This window comes from Microchirus variegatus (genome assembly GCF_963457635.1).
Source record: "Microchirus variegatus genome assembly, chromosome: 9".
Taxonomy (NCBI): Eukaryota; Metazoa; Chordata; class Actinopteri; order Pleuronectiformes; family Soleidae; genus Microchirus; species Microchirus variegatus.
The window spans coordinates 15432270-15445215 of NC_139810.1; the positions used below are offsets into that span (position 1 = coordinate 15432270).

At 39.0% G+C, this 12946-nt stretch overlaps 1 pseudogene across 1 annotated transcript; it reads right to left on the minus strand.

Moving 5' to 3' along the window:
• Positions 1 to 443: 443 nt before the first annotated feature.
• LOC310931512 (keratin, type II cytoskeletal 8-like) lies at positions 444 to 4601 on the minus strand (annotated as a pseudogene). The gene is made up of 9 exons (XR_014593141.1): positions 3995 to 4601; positions 2860 to 3068; positions 2695 to 2755; positions 2497 to 2592; positions 2213 to 2377; positions 1978 to 2103; positions 1624 to 1844; positions 1458 to 1516; positions 444 to 1318 (listed from the first exon to the last, which is right to left on the minus strand). The product of XR_014593141.1 is annotated as a keratin, type II cytoskeletal 8-like (transcript).
• Between the last annotated feature and the right edge of the window lie 8345 nt (positions 4602 to 12946).

Genomic DNA, 12946 nt, shown 5'->3' on the forward strand with positions numbered 1-12946 from the left:
CAGTCCAAATAGGGCAAAATGGGAATTATGTAAATTGGACACTCTAAATTGACCGTAAGTGTGAGAGTGAAACGGTTGTTTGTCTCTATATGTGGCCCTGTGATGGACTGGCAAACTGTCCAGGGTGTACCCCGCCTATCGCCCTATGTCAGCTAAGATTGGCACAGCACCCCCTGCAACCCTCCTTTGGAGGATAAAGCAGTAGATAATGGATGGATGGATAATGTGTGGATGGGGTTGATATGCCCATTATTTTCCCAGCCCTTATAATAAGAGTGTTCAGTTGTGATCAGAAACAGTAAAAGTTAGTCACCTCACAGCCACTAGTTACAATATCTTTTCCCATTCACACAGATTCACTCACACATTCAGTGCTTTATGTACATATAATTCAAAGGTTATGCTACCCCAAATATCAATAAGAACAAACAGATCTGCTGAAATGCCAAAGATGAACTCAGATTTATTGCAGACATTTTGATGGTACAATTTCACAATAAATCTGGTTATCACAGTCAGCCTAAACTTTATTTTTATTCAGAGTGAAAGTGAAAATAAAGGAGTAAACACCATTTCTATGAGATCTCATCTTCTCAGGAGAAGAAAAAGATGATCCCAAAACTCAAATATTAAAGTGTTATATGTGGTTGCTTTTGGTGATGTCAAAATGAAAAAGAATATGACAGATGTGTAACAACAGAGGAGACTCAAGAGAAAATGCAGTGTTATTAGAGTAATAGTATATGGTGGCATGTACTGAAAGTCTTGTGAATCCAAGACAGAGCACACCATCCACACATGTTACTGTGCACATCTCTGAACTGCAGTTCTCATTTTGTGTGAAATGACTCTCGCCTAATTAAAAAAAAAATAAAAAAATTGTCATGACACAACAAACACCCTCTTATTCTACACAAGAGCACATCCAGCAAACCAAAAGTCAACCTGGCTGACTGATAAAGGAAGAGAACTGACTCACACTGAAGGCTGCTCAGTGTCTGAAGGCAAAGAAGTGGAGAGCTTTGTGGAAATGGTTTTAAGCATTCATGAGGAAGCGAACACAATGACAAAGAAGACAATAGCTGTTTTTAATAGCGAGTGGTCCTTGTGCTACTGCTAAAGCTGCTGCTATAGCCTCCACCGCCTCCCATGCTGCCGCCTCCTCCCATGCCGCCGCCTCCTCCCATGCTGCCACCGCCATAGCCGCCTCCGCCATAGCCGCCTCCACCTCCGCCATAGCCGCCTCCACCTCCGCCATAGCCGCCTCCACCTCCACCATAGCCGCCTCCACCTCCGCCGCCTCCTCCGCCGCCACCACCTGGTAATGAGGATAAAACATTTCCGTTACACTTCTTCCAAATTTTACTCATTGCTTACTGATTCACATCTTCCATCAAATCGAGAGAACTAACTTGATATATATTTGACCTAATTAGTAGAGACATGTCGATACATACCATAGCTGCTGGTTGAGGACTGTACGTGGATCTTTGCCTCTCCACCACCACTGGCAATTCTGCAAAGAGGTACATATAATAAATGACCAATCTGAGCTATTAATGTTGCGGCCTTACAAGGTGCTACGGTGTAACTGTCTTGAGTCCACAGTATCTGAGCTTTTACCTGATTTCTTCTCCTTCCAGAAGCTTTCTGTAGGTGGCAATCTCTATGTCCAGAGCCAACTTGACATTCATGAGCTCTTGGTATTCACGGACCTGGCGGGCCATGTCTTGTTTGGCTCTCTGCAGGGCCTCTTCCAGGTCCTTCATGCGTTCCTTGGCATCCTTCACAGCCAGCTCTCCACGCTCCTCAGCCTCAGCAATCTGAGCCTCCAGGTTTGAACGCTGAGAGGTTGGAAAATATTGTGAGATGTGATGTTCTACACTTTACCTGATTTTCAACATGCATTTTTGATACGAGGATTGTTTTAAAAAAAAAAATTTGGGAGGCTAAGATGTCTGCAAGTGAAGTGAATACCTGTCCTTTGACTGCCTCAATTTCATTCTGAAGGCGGCTAATCATACGGTTGAGTTCAGCAATCTCACTCTTTGACTGGCGAACGCTATCTCCGGCCTCATTTGCAGACGACTGCATCGCTGTGACCTGAAATAAGAAGAACATTAAAGGTAACTTACTACATTTTCCAAATATGTGGTTGAAGTATGTTTGTTTCATACTGAACATAATGAGATTAATTTTGCCCTCTACACACCTTTTGGCTATACCACGATTCTGTGTCTTCACGGCTGCGATTGGCAATTTCTTGATATTGAAGCTTGACTTCAGCCACAATCGAATCCATGTCCAGGACACGGGCGTTATTCATCTCCACAATGACAGAGGTGTCCTTGATCTGGCCTTGAAGCTCACGCAGCTCCTGAACAAAGGGTATATGGGTGTTTTAGATACAGTTAAAAGCATCTGTTTTTATGGGTTATTTCTGCTAAAGGGGAAAAAATAAACAGTGCTGACTGAGCCATGGTTCATTTTACTTACAGCCTCATACACACTTCTGAGGAAGTTAATCTCATCTTGAATGGAATCGACTTTGGCTTCCAGCTCAACTTTGTTCATGTAGGCACCATCTACATCCTACATTATTGGGGAAGAGGAAAGTGGCGTTCATTAGTGATGGTCAGTATGGTATTTAAGCTGTTTTCCTCAACATGCTGTAGAGCTGTAGACGCCTCTCACCTTCTTGAGGAGCACAAATTCATTCTCCACGCTAGCACGCTTGTTGATTTCATCTTCATATCTGACACAATGGGATGAAAAAAATCAGCTGATGCAAAAGTTCAATCAACTTGTCAGTCTGCTCAAAGATGGGATATTCCTGGTTTATCTTGGTTATGAACTCACTTGTTCTTGAAGTCCTCAACCAGTCCTTGCATGTTTTTCAGCTCTCCCTCTAACTTCACCTTCTCATTACCAAGGCCATCTAGCTGTCTGCGCAGGTTGGCGATGTAGGCCTCAAACATGGCGTCTATGTTGGAGCGGCTGGTGGTCTGATCCTGCAGCAGACTCCATTTGGTCTCCAGCATTTTGTTCTGCTGCTCCAGGAAACGCACCTGGTAGGTAGAATTATTTAGATCAAAGTTTAGTTCCACTGAGAGTTGGGGAAAATATTGCATTTGCATACAGCTGCAAAACCATATTAACCAAACTACAATAAAGTTAAATGATTACGGGCACAAGGTATGGCGATATGAGCAATATGAGCATAAGAGGGAGTGTCATAAATGCACCACTACAACACTGCATGTAAATTCAACAGTTTCAGTTGTTCCTTTATTCTTCTTTCCTAATCTCATAAAATGCAGCCTCAGAGTGGATTATATTCAATGTCTCCACATGTGGGAAAACAAAGATGTTTGTCTTCTTTTGTTTTACTTGACTCACTTGAGCCATAGAACCACACCTGTGTGTGACTTAAACACAGCAAGCTGTGCCAGTACTGGCAATTGCAATGTTAAAATATCTCTGCACAGTGTAACAAAGTTGTATTAGTTCTCTCGTCAGAGAAGGTAATGGCACATTTCAAGTTGGACAAGCTGAGACATACCACTGGAAGTTATATTCTGCAAAATATGGTATTATCACACTGTATACACTATGAGAAGTGAAATAGGTATTAACACAATCACTTCTTCCTGTCAAACTGAGAGCCACCAGTCACTAGATATGACCACTCCTACGTTTCCTTCTTTTACCACACACATAGACAGCTGTTAAGGGGCAAATTACACTGAAAAGCTGATTTCTGCCATTTAACTGCCTAAAAGGCATGATGCAGCTATTCAAATTTGCACAACTTCTAATGCTTATGTTTTCCCTTCCCAGATGAACAGTTCTTCAGAAATATTATGAATGAATGGAGCATGTATAATTTGGCCAATTAAAAAAACTTAGCACTTGAGACCTTATGTAATTAAAAATGGTGTGGGACATAAAACTGACAAACTTTTTAGGTAATCAATAGAAAAAAGGCACTCACCTTGTCAATGAAGTTTGCAAAGCGGTTGTTCAGAGTCTTGATCTGCTCTTTCTCCTCGGTTCGGACAGTCTGAATGTTGGGGTCGATCTCAAGGCACAGGGGGGCCAGTAGGCTCTGGTTGACTGTGACTGCTTGGATTGGAACACATCCACCGCCAAAACCTCCGCCTCCGCCTCCACCTCCACCACCGAAGCCTCCGCCACCACCATAACCTCCTCCACCACCACCATAACCTCCTCCACCACCACCATAACCTCCTCCTCCTCCACCACCAAAGCCTCTACCACCACCACCACCACCACCATAACCTCCTCCTCCACCACCAAAATAACCTCCACCACCACCACCACTACCACCGAAAGCAAAACCACTAGCAATGGCACTACCTCCTCCGCCACCGGAACTGCTCATGCCCCATGATTTAGAAACGCGTGGCCCTGAGCTAGAAGAAGAATAGGCAGATCTTGAGGAAAATGATGATATCCCTCCTGATTGCCCTCCTGATTGCCCTCCCTTACTGCTCGTAAAACGCATACTCGATGCCATGGCTTAAGTAGATGGGGAGCAAAGGAAGAGAGAGAGGGAGATTAGGCAGAGCAGTGGAGCACACTAAGAGGTGAGTCAAGTCCCTCTAAGCACCTTCCTCCTGTCTGTGATGGATTTTTATCTGCTTCTAACTGCAGGGGAGGTCCCAGTGAGCTCCACCCCCTCAACCCTCCACCAGTTACCTGCATCCTGAAAAGAGCACTTGGTTGGAGATTGGGGTGGAGCAGCTCAGCCTGTCAGACAGGTAAAGGTGCCACCCCTGTAAGGTGATCAGGGCGCAACACACCCAGGTGCTCACTGAAGAAGGCATCAGAGCCTGGGGTGAAGGAGGAGGAGAGACATGATGAGAAAAAAAAGTGTTTCATTACTTCATTAGCTGAAAGCTTTCCATGATATACAGTATTTTCATGGTTGAAATATTAAATGTTCAGGGCGGGGAACTCTCGTCAATTATCCACAGTTTTGTTTTTGAAAATGAAAATATAATAAATACCAAACAAGAACACCAAAGCTCAAATAGGCAATGTTTAGAGTATGGTTTTAGATTGCACAGTAAACACCATATTGTTTCATATTTACCTCTATAACTATTATTATTCCATTGCAAATGCAGTTTTTAAGAAAATTCTGAAGTCAGCCACATTAGCACATTCTATGTGACAATTCTTTAATGTTAATTTGGATGGCCAGAAGCACCACAATACAACAATATCACAAGATTTACTCTCACTAGCTCTAGCATTATAACACCCCAAAATAGAAAAATATGCAAAATAAATGTTTTACCTTTCAGATTTTGTGAAAGGAGGCCTTTGGTGCACATATGTAAGGTGTTTTTTGTGTATGTCTGTGTGTTTGTGTGTGTGTGTATTTTTAAAATATTATGACCAAAGCCCCACCCGTTGGTATCATTGAAAGCCCTAAATGTCCTCTGTACATAGCAAAAAATAGTTCATTTATTTAGTTTCATTGATTTAGTGGTATGCAGTGGGTGGGAGATATTCAAGACATTTACAAATGTTGTAATATTGCAACATCGGGCATAGATTTGAGCAGAATATCTGTTTTTGGACTCTCACTTTCAGAACAAATATGCTGAACAGAAAGGTTTGCAGTGAGGATTGCTTACAAAGCACTACAACAGTAAATATCCTGAATAATAGTTTGTTAGGCCAATAAAAGCTAAATGAAAACTTCGGGACACACCCAGTACATGATGGAGGAAGTGGGAGAAGACAACAAGGACTGAGACCAGTGTTCATGTACAGTGTTTGTCCAAAAAGCAGTTCCTTTCTGCTTCCAGAGTGTATTGAAGTAGCCTTAATTGCAGTGTCTACAGCGTCCTATCTTTGTCTTTACTGGGGAATGTGCAATCCACTGGTGGTACACGTGACCTCTTTGGAGCAGTCACAGATGTGTTGTCACAGATGATCCTGGGCGCCCACTGAAGATGGTCGTTCTCTCCTTGGATTGTTGACAGTTTTGTTTGCCTGAATAAGATGAGAAAAAGATCACAAGATGACAATGTCAAACACATATTAAAAACTATAATCAATGAAATATTAAATACGATACAATACAACAGAAATTGATTCTTACCAGGATGAGGGTAGATGCTGAAATCTTCCGCTGTTCAGCATCTCTTTCTTGATTTGCAATATTCCCAATAATGAACTCTCTAGTTAACATACTAACAGGGACCCCCACAGTGCAGATGCTATTTTGATTACCAGCCTCACCCAACGTTCTAAAATTACAACAAAGTGAATGAATGAATGAATGAATCGTTTATTTCGGGCATGACAAGTAATCACATCTGCATACATCAGCATTTACATTCATACACATGACCGAAAGGGACAGCGGGAGAAGCAAAGCTTATCTAGTCCCGCCCCCATTACCCATACAATTTTATTACTTCTTTTTTTTTTTTTTTTTTTTTCATGTTAACTTTCGACATTTTGGACGTCGCAGCAACAATAGCATAAGGCTGCAGTTCATCTCAAGTCAGTCAACAGACTACATGCACGGCCGTACATGTGTCCCTGTCGAACCATCACGAGCGATCACAGTCTCAAGTTGTTGCCTCGGTTCCACCGATTTATTCATCCCTCTCTCGCATAGCTCTCACCACGCTTAGTTTCACCAGCTCATCTCGTTTGGCTGCATCCACTCCCATCTGCACCACGCAGTCTCGAATTGCGGAGTTGTCGGTGCGCAACCCCAAGTGTCAAGTGTGGCTCCTAGTTTGTCACTATCAAAAATTAATAATGATACTCATATGAACATTATAATATTCAGTTGATAAATGTAATATTAATTAAAGTTCCTTTTGCACACCATGCTTTAAAAAGGCATTTTAAAGAAGGGAAAAGAGCCAATTTACTGTTTTAGTCTCATGAATCTAGCTATTTATCAATTTGGATTATGATTAATAATGAACTAAAACCTGAACTATAATGTCACAAAAATAGTTCTAATCTAATCTAATTAGAGGATGATGATGAGGAAAGCAAATGATCTTGCGCGGCCTATTTACACCAATGTATCTTAACCATGGCGATGATGGTGTTACTTCAAGACCTCATTTTGTTTTCAGTTTCAGAGTTAATCTTCAACACCGTGTCTGAACTTGCTGAAAAGATTAATTACACAATCCAACCGTGTGGCTTGTGCAGTGGTTAGCACTCCTGCCTTGTAGCCCTCCTGCCTTTGCAGCAGGATGACCTGGGTTTGGAACAAGAGCCTTTCTTCATGGAGTGTGCATGTTGTCCCTGTGTGTGTGTGTGTGCAAAATGAGCCATGGTGATGTGACAAATATGCAAATTAGCGTATAACGTCTTCTAGCAACATCTAGCACCTTTTCGGGATGGCTTTCGAAAGTAGTTCGAAACTTACAGTTACAATCCCCCCAAACAATCACATATGCTGGTTTTTGTACCATTTGTTTATAACAACATGGATGGTCTTTTTCTTTCTTTAACATGTACATGTTGATGTCCTTCTCCCCTAAAATATGCTGTAAAATGGACTCAACCATTTCCACTGTTTCACTGTCCATCTCAGATGCGTTCGACTCCAGAGAAGTTGGCAGTGTACCTGCAAAAAATTTGCCATGTGGCTTTGTGTTTCTGTATATATTTTTAGCTAGCATTTCTTGAAGCAGCAGCGAACTAAATTGACAATAATTTTCCCAAAAACTCATTCAACAGAGGTTTCCATCCCTGACCTTTATGTACTGAGATTTACCTAGATCACACCTGGGCATGATACAACCTCCGGGCCCTTTGGCTATCCTTCACTGGCCCTGCAGACAGATGAGCCTTTTTCTGTGTGCATTGCTCCTGGAGCCGTCTCTTTGCGGGCTCTCCGTATCCAACGCGAGCAGTTAATGCTCACAAGCCAGCTATCCCTTTCTTTGGAAAATAAGCTGGACCACATCCATCTTCTGCAACTGACCACCAGGAAAGTGAAAGAGTGCTGCACTTTTGTGTTTAAGGAAACATGGCTTAACAACATCGTCCCAGACTGGCAGGATGTGTCCCTAAGTGCCTCAAAACTGCCAGCAACAAGGGAAAACTCCAAAGCTCCCAATAAACTGGTACCATGTTCACTGGCTACTGTTGGAGGATAATAAGGGAAACTTGAAAGGGTCACTATTCAGGCCTACTGCACAAGAAAAGAAGTATAAAAACAAGTATATATAGTGAGGCAAGGTAACACACACCCAGCCAAGTGAAGGCAATATAAAAAATGTGGCAAGGAGAAGTATGGGAAGAAAAATCCAATGACCTTTGTATGCTAAGAGCACACAACACAAATCCTTTTATTAATGTGTTCAGGCATGCATCTTGTGGGTGCTTGAGGAAATACCATCTTCTGTAATAATCACATTTTATTACTTTGCTATGATCTCCAAGGTTCAGTGATTATCTTATTTTAATTTTTTATCTAGTTGCACAGGAAGGGTCCTTCCTGCACTTTTTTTGAATACAGTTTTATTCCCTTTAAAAATGTGAAACACTGGGGTAATACGCTTGCAGCTAAATTAACATCAGGAGTTAAAAGTGAACCTGATTTCTTGCTCTGACATATTTGGAGCTGTTAATACTCGTTGAAAGCCTTCTTAACCACCCAGATAAAGGTGTTGGCTTCCAAGTCTTATTACTATTGTAACATCTAAATAAGCTGTAGGGCAAAAATAGGTCACACCCCAAAAGAAAATACCTGCACTTCACTTTCCTTTTCTGCTTTTTCTCGTCTATCTTACACTCTCTTACACTTTATGTATACCATATATGTAAGTTAAAATAACTTGTGTACATAAACTACAGCCTACTTACGCCATTGTCGCCATTGTGTGACATGAGTTCACACATTGCTAATCAAGCCTATCAGCTCCCCAAGACTGTGTCTTTCATAGTGTAGGAGTGTTTAAATCTTGTTTAACTCTGTTTAAGCCATATTCCCAATCTGCACCCAGGAAGTGAGTTGTTTCAAGACAAATAGCGACATTGTGTTGGTAAAGTGAGACGTTGCAAACAGGTTGGCATATGACTTAAAACCCTAAAAAAAAAACACAAAAAGTTTCAGAAGTGACTAATATGTATATCTATATAGTGTGTGCATGTGTAAGAGAGAGCAAAGAATGTTGATGATTTTTTTTTAATAAACATTTTCAAGCATTCATTTTTGGTAAGATGGTCAGTAACACATTTTCATTTTTATCACTTTATTTGGAAATACTAAATGTTATTTGGAAATGGCATCAAACAAATCACCTTCCACACACAGCAGTTCATACAGTTCCTGTTTCAATTTCAATGGTTTATTCATTCATTTTCTTCTGCTTTATCCTGCACATGAGGGTCTAGCCATTAGCCGTTAAATAGATGGCTATTCTTTTTACCCTGAAACCTTGAAGTGTAACATTACACAGCTCTTTGCAAGACACCTGCATGTTACATGAAACATTTATGTGCACAAAATAAAACTCAGGCCACTACATTTGGTATAGTTGTGTTAATAATGCAATTTTTTTGTATAAAAGTACTAATGCTAATGAAACTAAATAAGAAACATATCAAAAAGAGGCTTGATCTGTCACATTTCAAGAAAAGGTTATTTAAAAGATTATTTCATGAAATACTTTCTTAAATGCAGTGGCACCCTTTAATCTGGGACATGACTGTATTTTATCTCACATGTAATGACAGGTGACAACATTTCTAGTTAGAACTTGTGGTGGAATGTACACTAGCTCAGTTTTGCTGTGAGAACCAGCCTTGCAATGAGAGTTTACTCTAAACTGAAACTTGGCAAGTGGAAGCATGTGGGAAAAAAAAGAGCAATTAAATAAGGATGGGTTGATTCCAACAAGCAGTGAATCTTGTTAATATTCTGGTGCCAAAGTGGATGGCAGGTCATATTGAAATTGAGGGCAAAAATATAAAGGTTTTTTAATTGTATGGCCAAGGCAACTATACAATACTATACAACATATTTTTCAAAAAAATAGTCAGATTTTGGAAGAAATAGTGTTATATTACATTGAGGTCAAAGACATAGTATAGTATGACGTCTTGGTCAGATTTTGGACTAAAAATAAAGAAGTATAGGATTTTGGACGACAGTATAGGATGACATTTTTGTCAAATTTTGAACCAAAAGTTTTTTTTTCAAAAAAATGGTCAGATTTTGGACGAAATAGTGTGGTATGACATTGAGGTCGATGACATAGTATAGTATGACGTTTTGGTTACATTTTGGGCTAAAAAAAAAATTTTTTTTAAATTCCCAATTTTGGACGACATAGTATAGTATGACGTTTTTGTCAAATTTGGACCAACATTTTCTTTTTTTTAAAAATTGTCAGATTTTGGACGAAATAGTGTAGTAGGACATTGAGGTCAATGGCATAGTATAGTATGACGTTTTGGTCACATTTTGGGCAAAACATTTTTTTTTATTAATATTCCAATTTGGATGACATAGTATAGTATGATGTTTTTGTCAAATTTTGGACCCAAATTTCTTTTTTCCAAAAATGGTCAGATTTTGTACGAAATAGTGTTGTATTACATTGAGGTCAACGACACAGTATAGTATGACGTTTTTTATCAAATTTTGGACCAAAATTTTCTTTTCAAAAAAATGGTCAGATTTTGGAAGAAATAGTGTAGTATGACATTGAGGTCAATGGCATAGTATAGTATTACGTTTTGGTCACATTTTGAGCTTAATAAAAAAATTCAAAAAATGAAGAGATTTTGGACGACATAGTATAGTATGACGTTTTTGTCAAATTTTGGACCAAATTTCTTTTTCACAAAAATGGTCTGATTTTGGACAAAATAGTGTAGTATGACATTGAGGTCCACGAAATAGTATCGTATGACGTGTTGGTAACATTTTGGGCAAAAAAAAAAATTCACAAAAATTATCAGATTTTGGACGAAATAGTATAGTATGATGTTTTTGTCAAATTTTGGAACAAAAGTTTTTTTTCCAAAAAATGGTCAGATTTTGGACGAAATAGTGTAGTATGACATTGAGGTCGACGACATAGAATAGTAAGACACTGTGTTTAGCTCAGATGGTAGAGCAACCAACCTGCCCTATGTGTTCAGCTATAGTTTTCGCTGCAGTGACCCTAGTTCAAATCCCACACCAAGCGGTCTTTCCTGAATGTTGTTCCCCACCTCTCTGCCTACTGTCTCTCTCCACTATACTATCCGTTAAAATGGCAAAAAATCCTCAAAAAAATATTGCCCAATTTTGGACAACATTGTATATTATGACGTTTTAGTCAAATTTTGGACCAAATTTATTTTTCACAAAAATGGTCAGATTTTGGACAAAATAGTGTCGTTTGACATTGAGGTCGACGACATAGTATAGTATGACGTTTTGGTCACATTTTGGGCTAAAAAAAAAAATTTCAAAAACCTTTCCAATTGTGGGCAACATAGTATAGTATGACGTTTTTGTCAAATTTTGGACCAAATTTCTTTTTCACAAAAATGGTCAGATTTTGGTCAAAATAGTGTCGTATGACATTGAGGTCGAAGACATAGTATAGTATGACGTTTTGGTCAAGTTTTTGAACAAAATCTTATTTTCAAAGAAATGGTCAGATTTTGGACAACATAGTATAGTATGACGTTTTTGTCAAATTTTGGACCAAATTTCTTTTTCACAAAAATGGTAAGATTTTGGTCAAAATAGTGTCGCATGACATTGAGGTCGAAGACATAGTATAGTATGACGTTTTGGTAAAGTTTTTGAACAAAATCTTATTTTCAAAAAAATGGTCAGATTTTGGACAACATAGTATAGTATGACGTTTTTGTCAAATTTTGGACCAAATTTCTTTTTCACAAAAATGGTCAGATTTTGGTCAAAATAGTGTCGTATGACATTGAGGTCAACAACATACTATGGTATGACATTTTATCACATTTTGGGCAACAAAAAAAAATTCAAAAATATTTCCGATTTTGGAAGACATAGTATAGTATGACGTTTTTGTCCAATTTTGGACTAACATTTTTTTCAAAAAAATTGTCAGATTTTGGACGAAATAGTGTAGTATGACATTGAGGTCGACGACATAGTATAGTTTGACGTTTTGGTCATATTTTGGGCTAAATTTTTTTATTTTTTTTAAATTTCCGATTTTGGAGGACAGTATAATATGACGTTTTTGTCAAATTTTGGACCAAAAGTTTTTTTTCCAAAAAATTGTCAGATTTTGGAAGAAATAGTGTTTTATTACATTGAGGTCAACGACACAGTATAGTATGACGTTTTGGTCACATTTTGGACAATTTTTTTTTTAATTCCGTTATTGGACGACATAGTATAGTATGACATTTTTGTCAAATTTTGGACCAAATGTTTTTTTTCATAAAAAGGGTCAGATTTTGGACAAAATAGTGTAGCATGACATTGAAGTCGACGACATAGTATAGTAAGACACTACGTTTAGCTCAGATGGTAGAGCACCCAACCTGCCCTATGTGTTCAGCTATAGTTCCCGCTGCAGTGACCCTAGTTCAAATCCCACACCAAGCGGTTTTTCCTGAATGTTGTTCCCCACCTCTCTGCCTACTGTCTCTCTCCACTATACTATCCGTTAAAATGGCAAAAAATCCTCAAAAAAATATTGCCCAATTTTGGACAAAATAGTATAGTATGACGTTTTAGTCAAATTTTGGACCAAATTTATTTTTCATAAAAATTGTCAGATTTCGGACAAAATAGTGTAGTATGACATCGAGGTCAACGACATAGTATAGTATGACGCTTTGGTCACATTTTGGGCTAAAAAAAAAATTTTTCACAAACATTTCCGATTTTGGACAACATAGTATAGTAAGAAGTTTTTGTCAAATTTTGGACCAA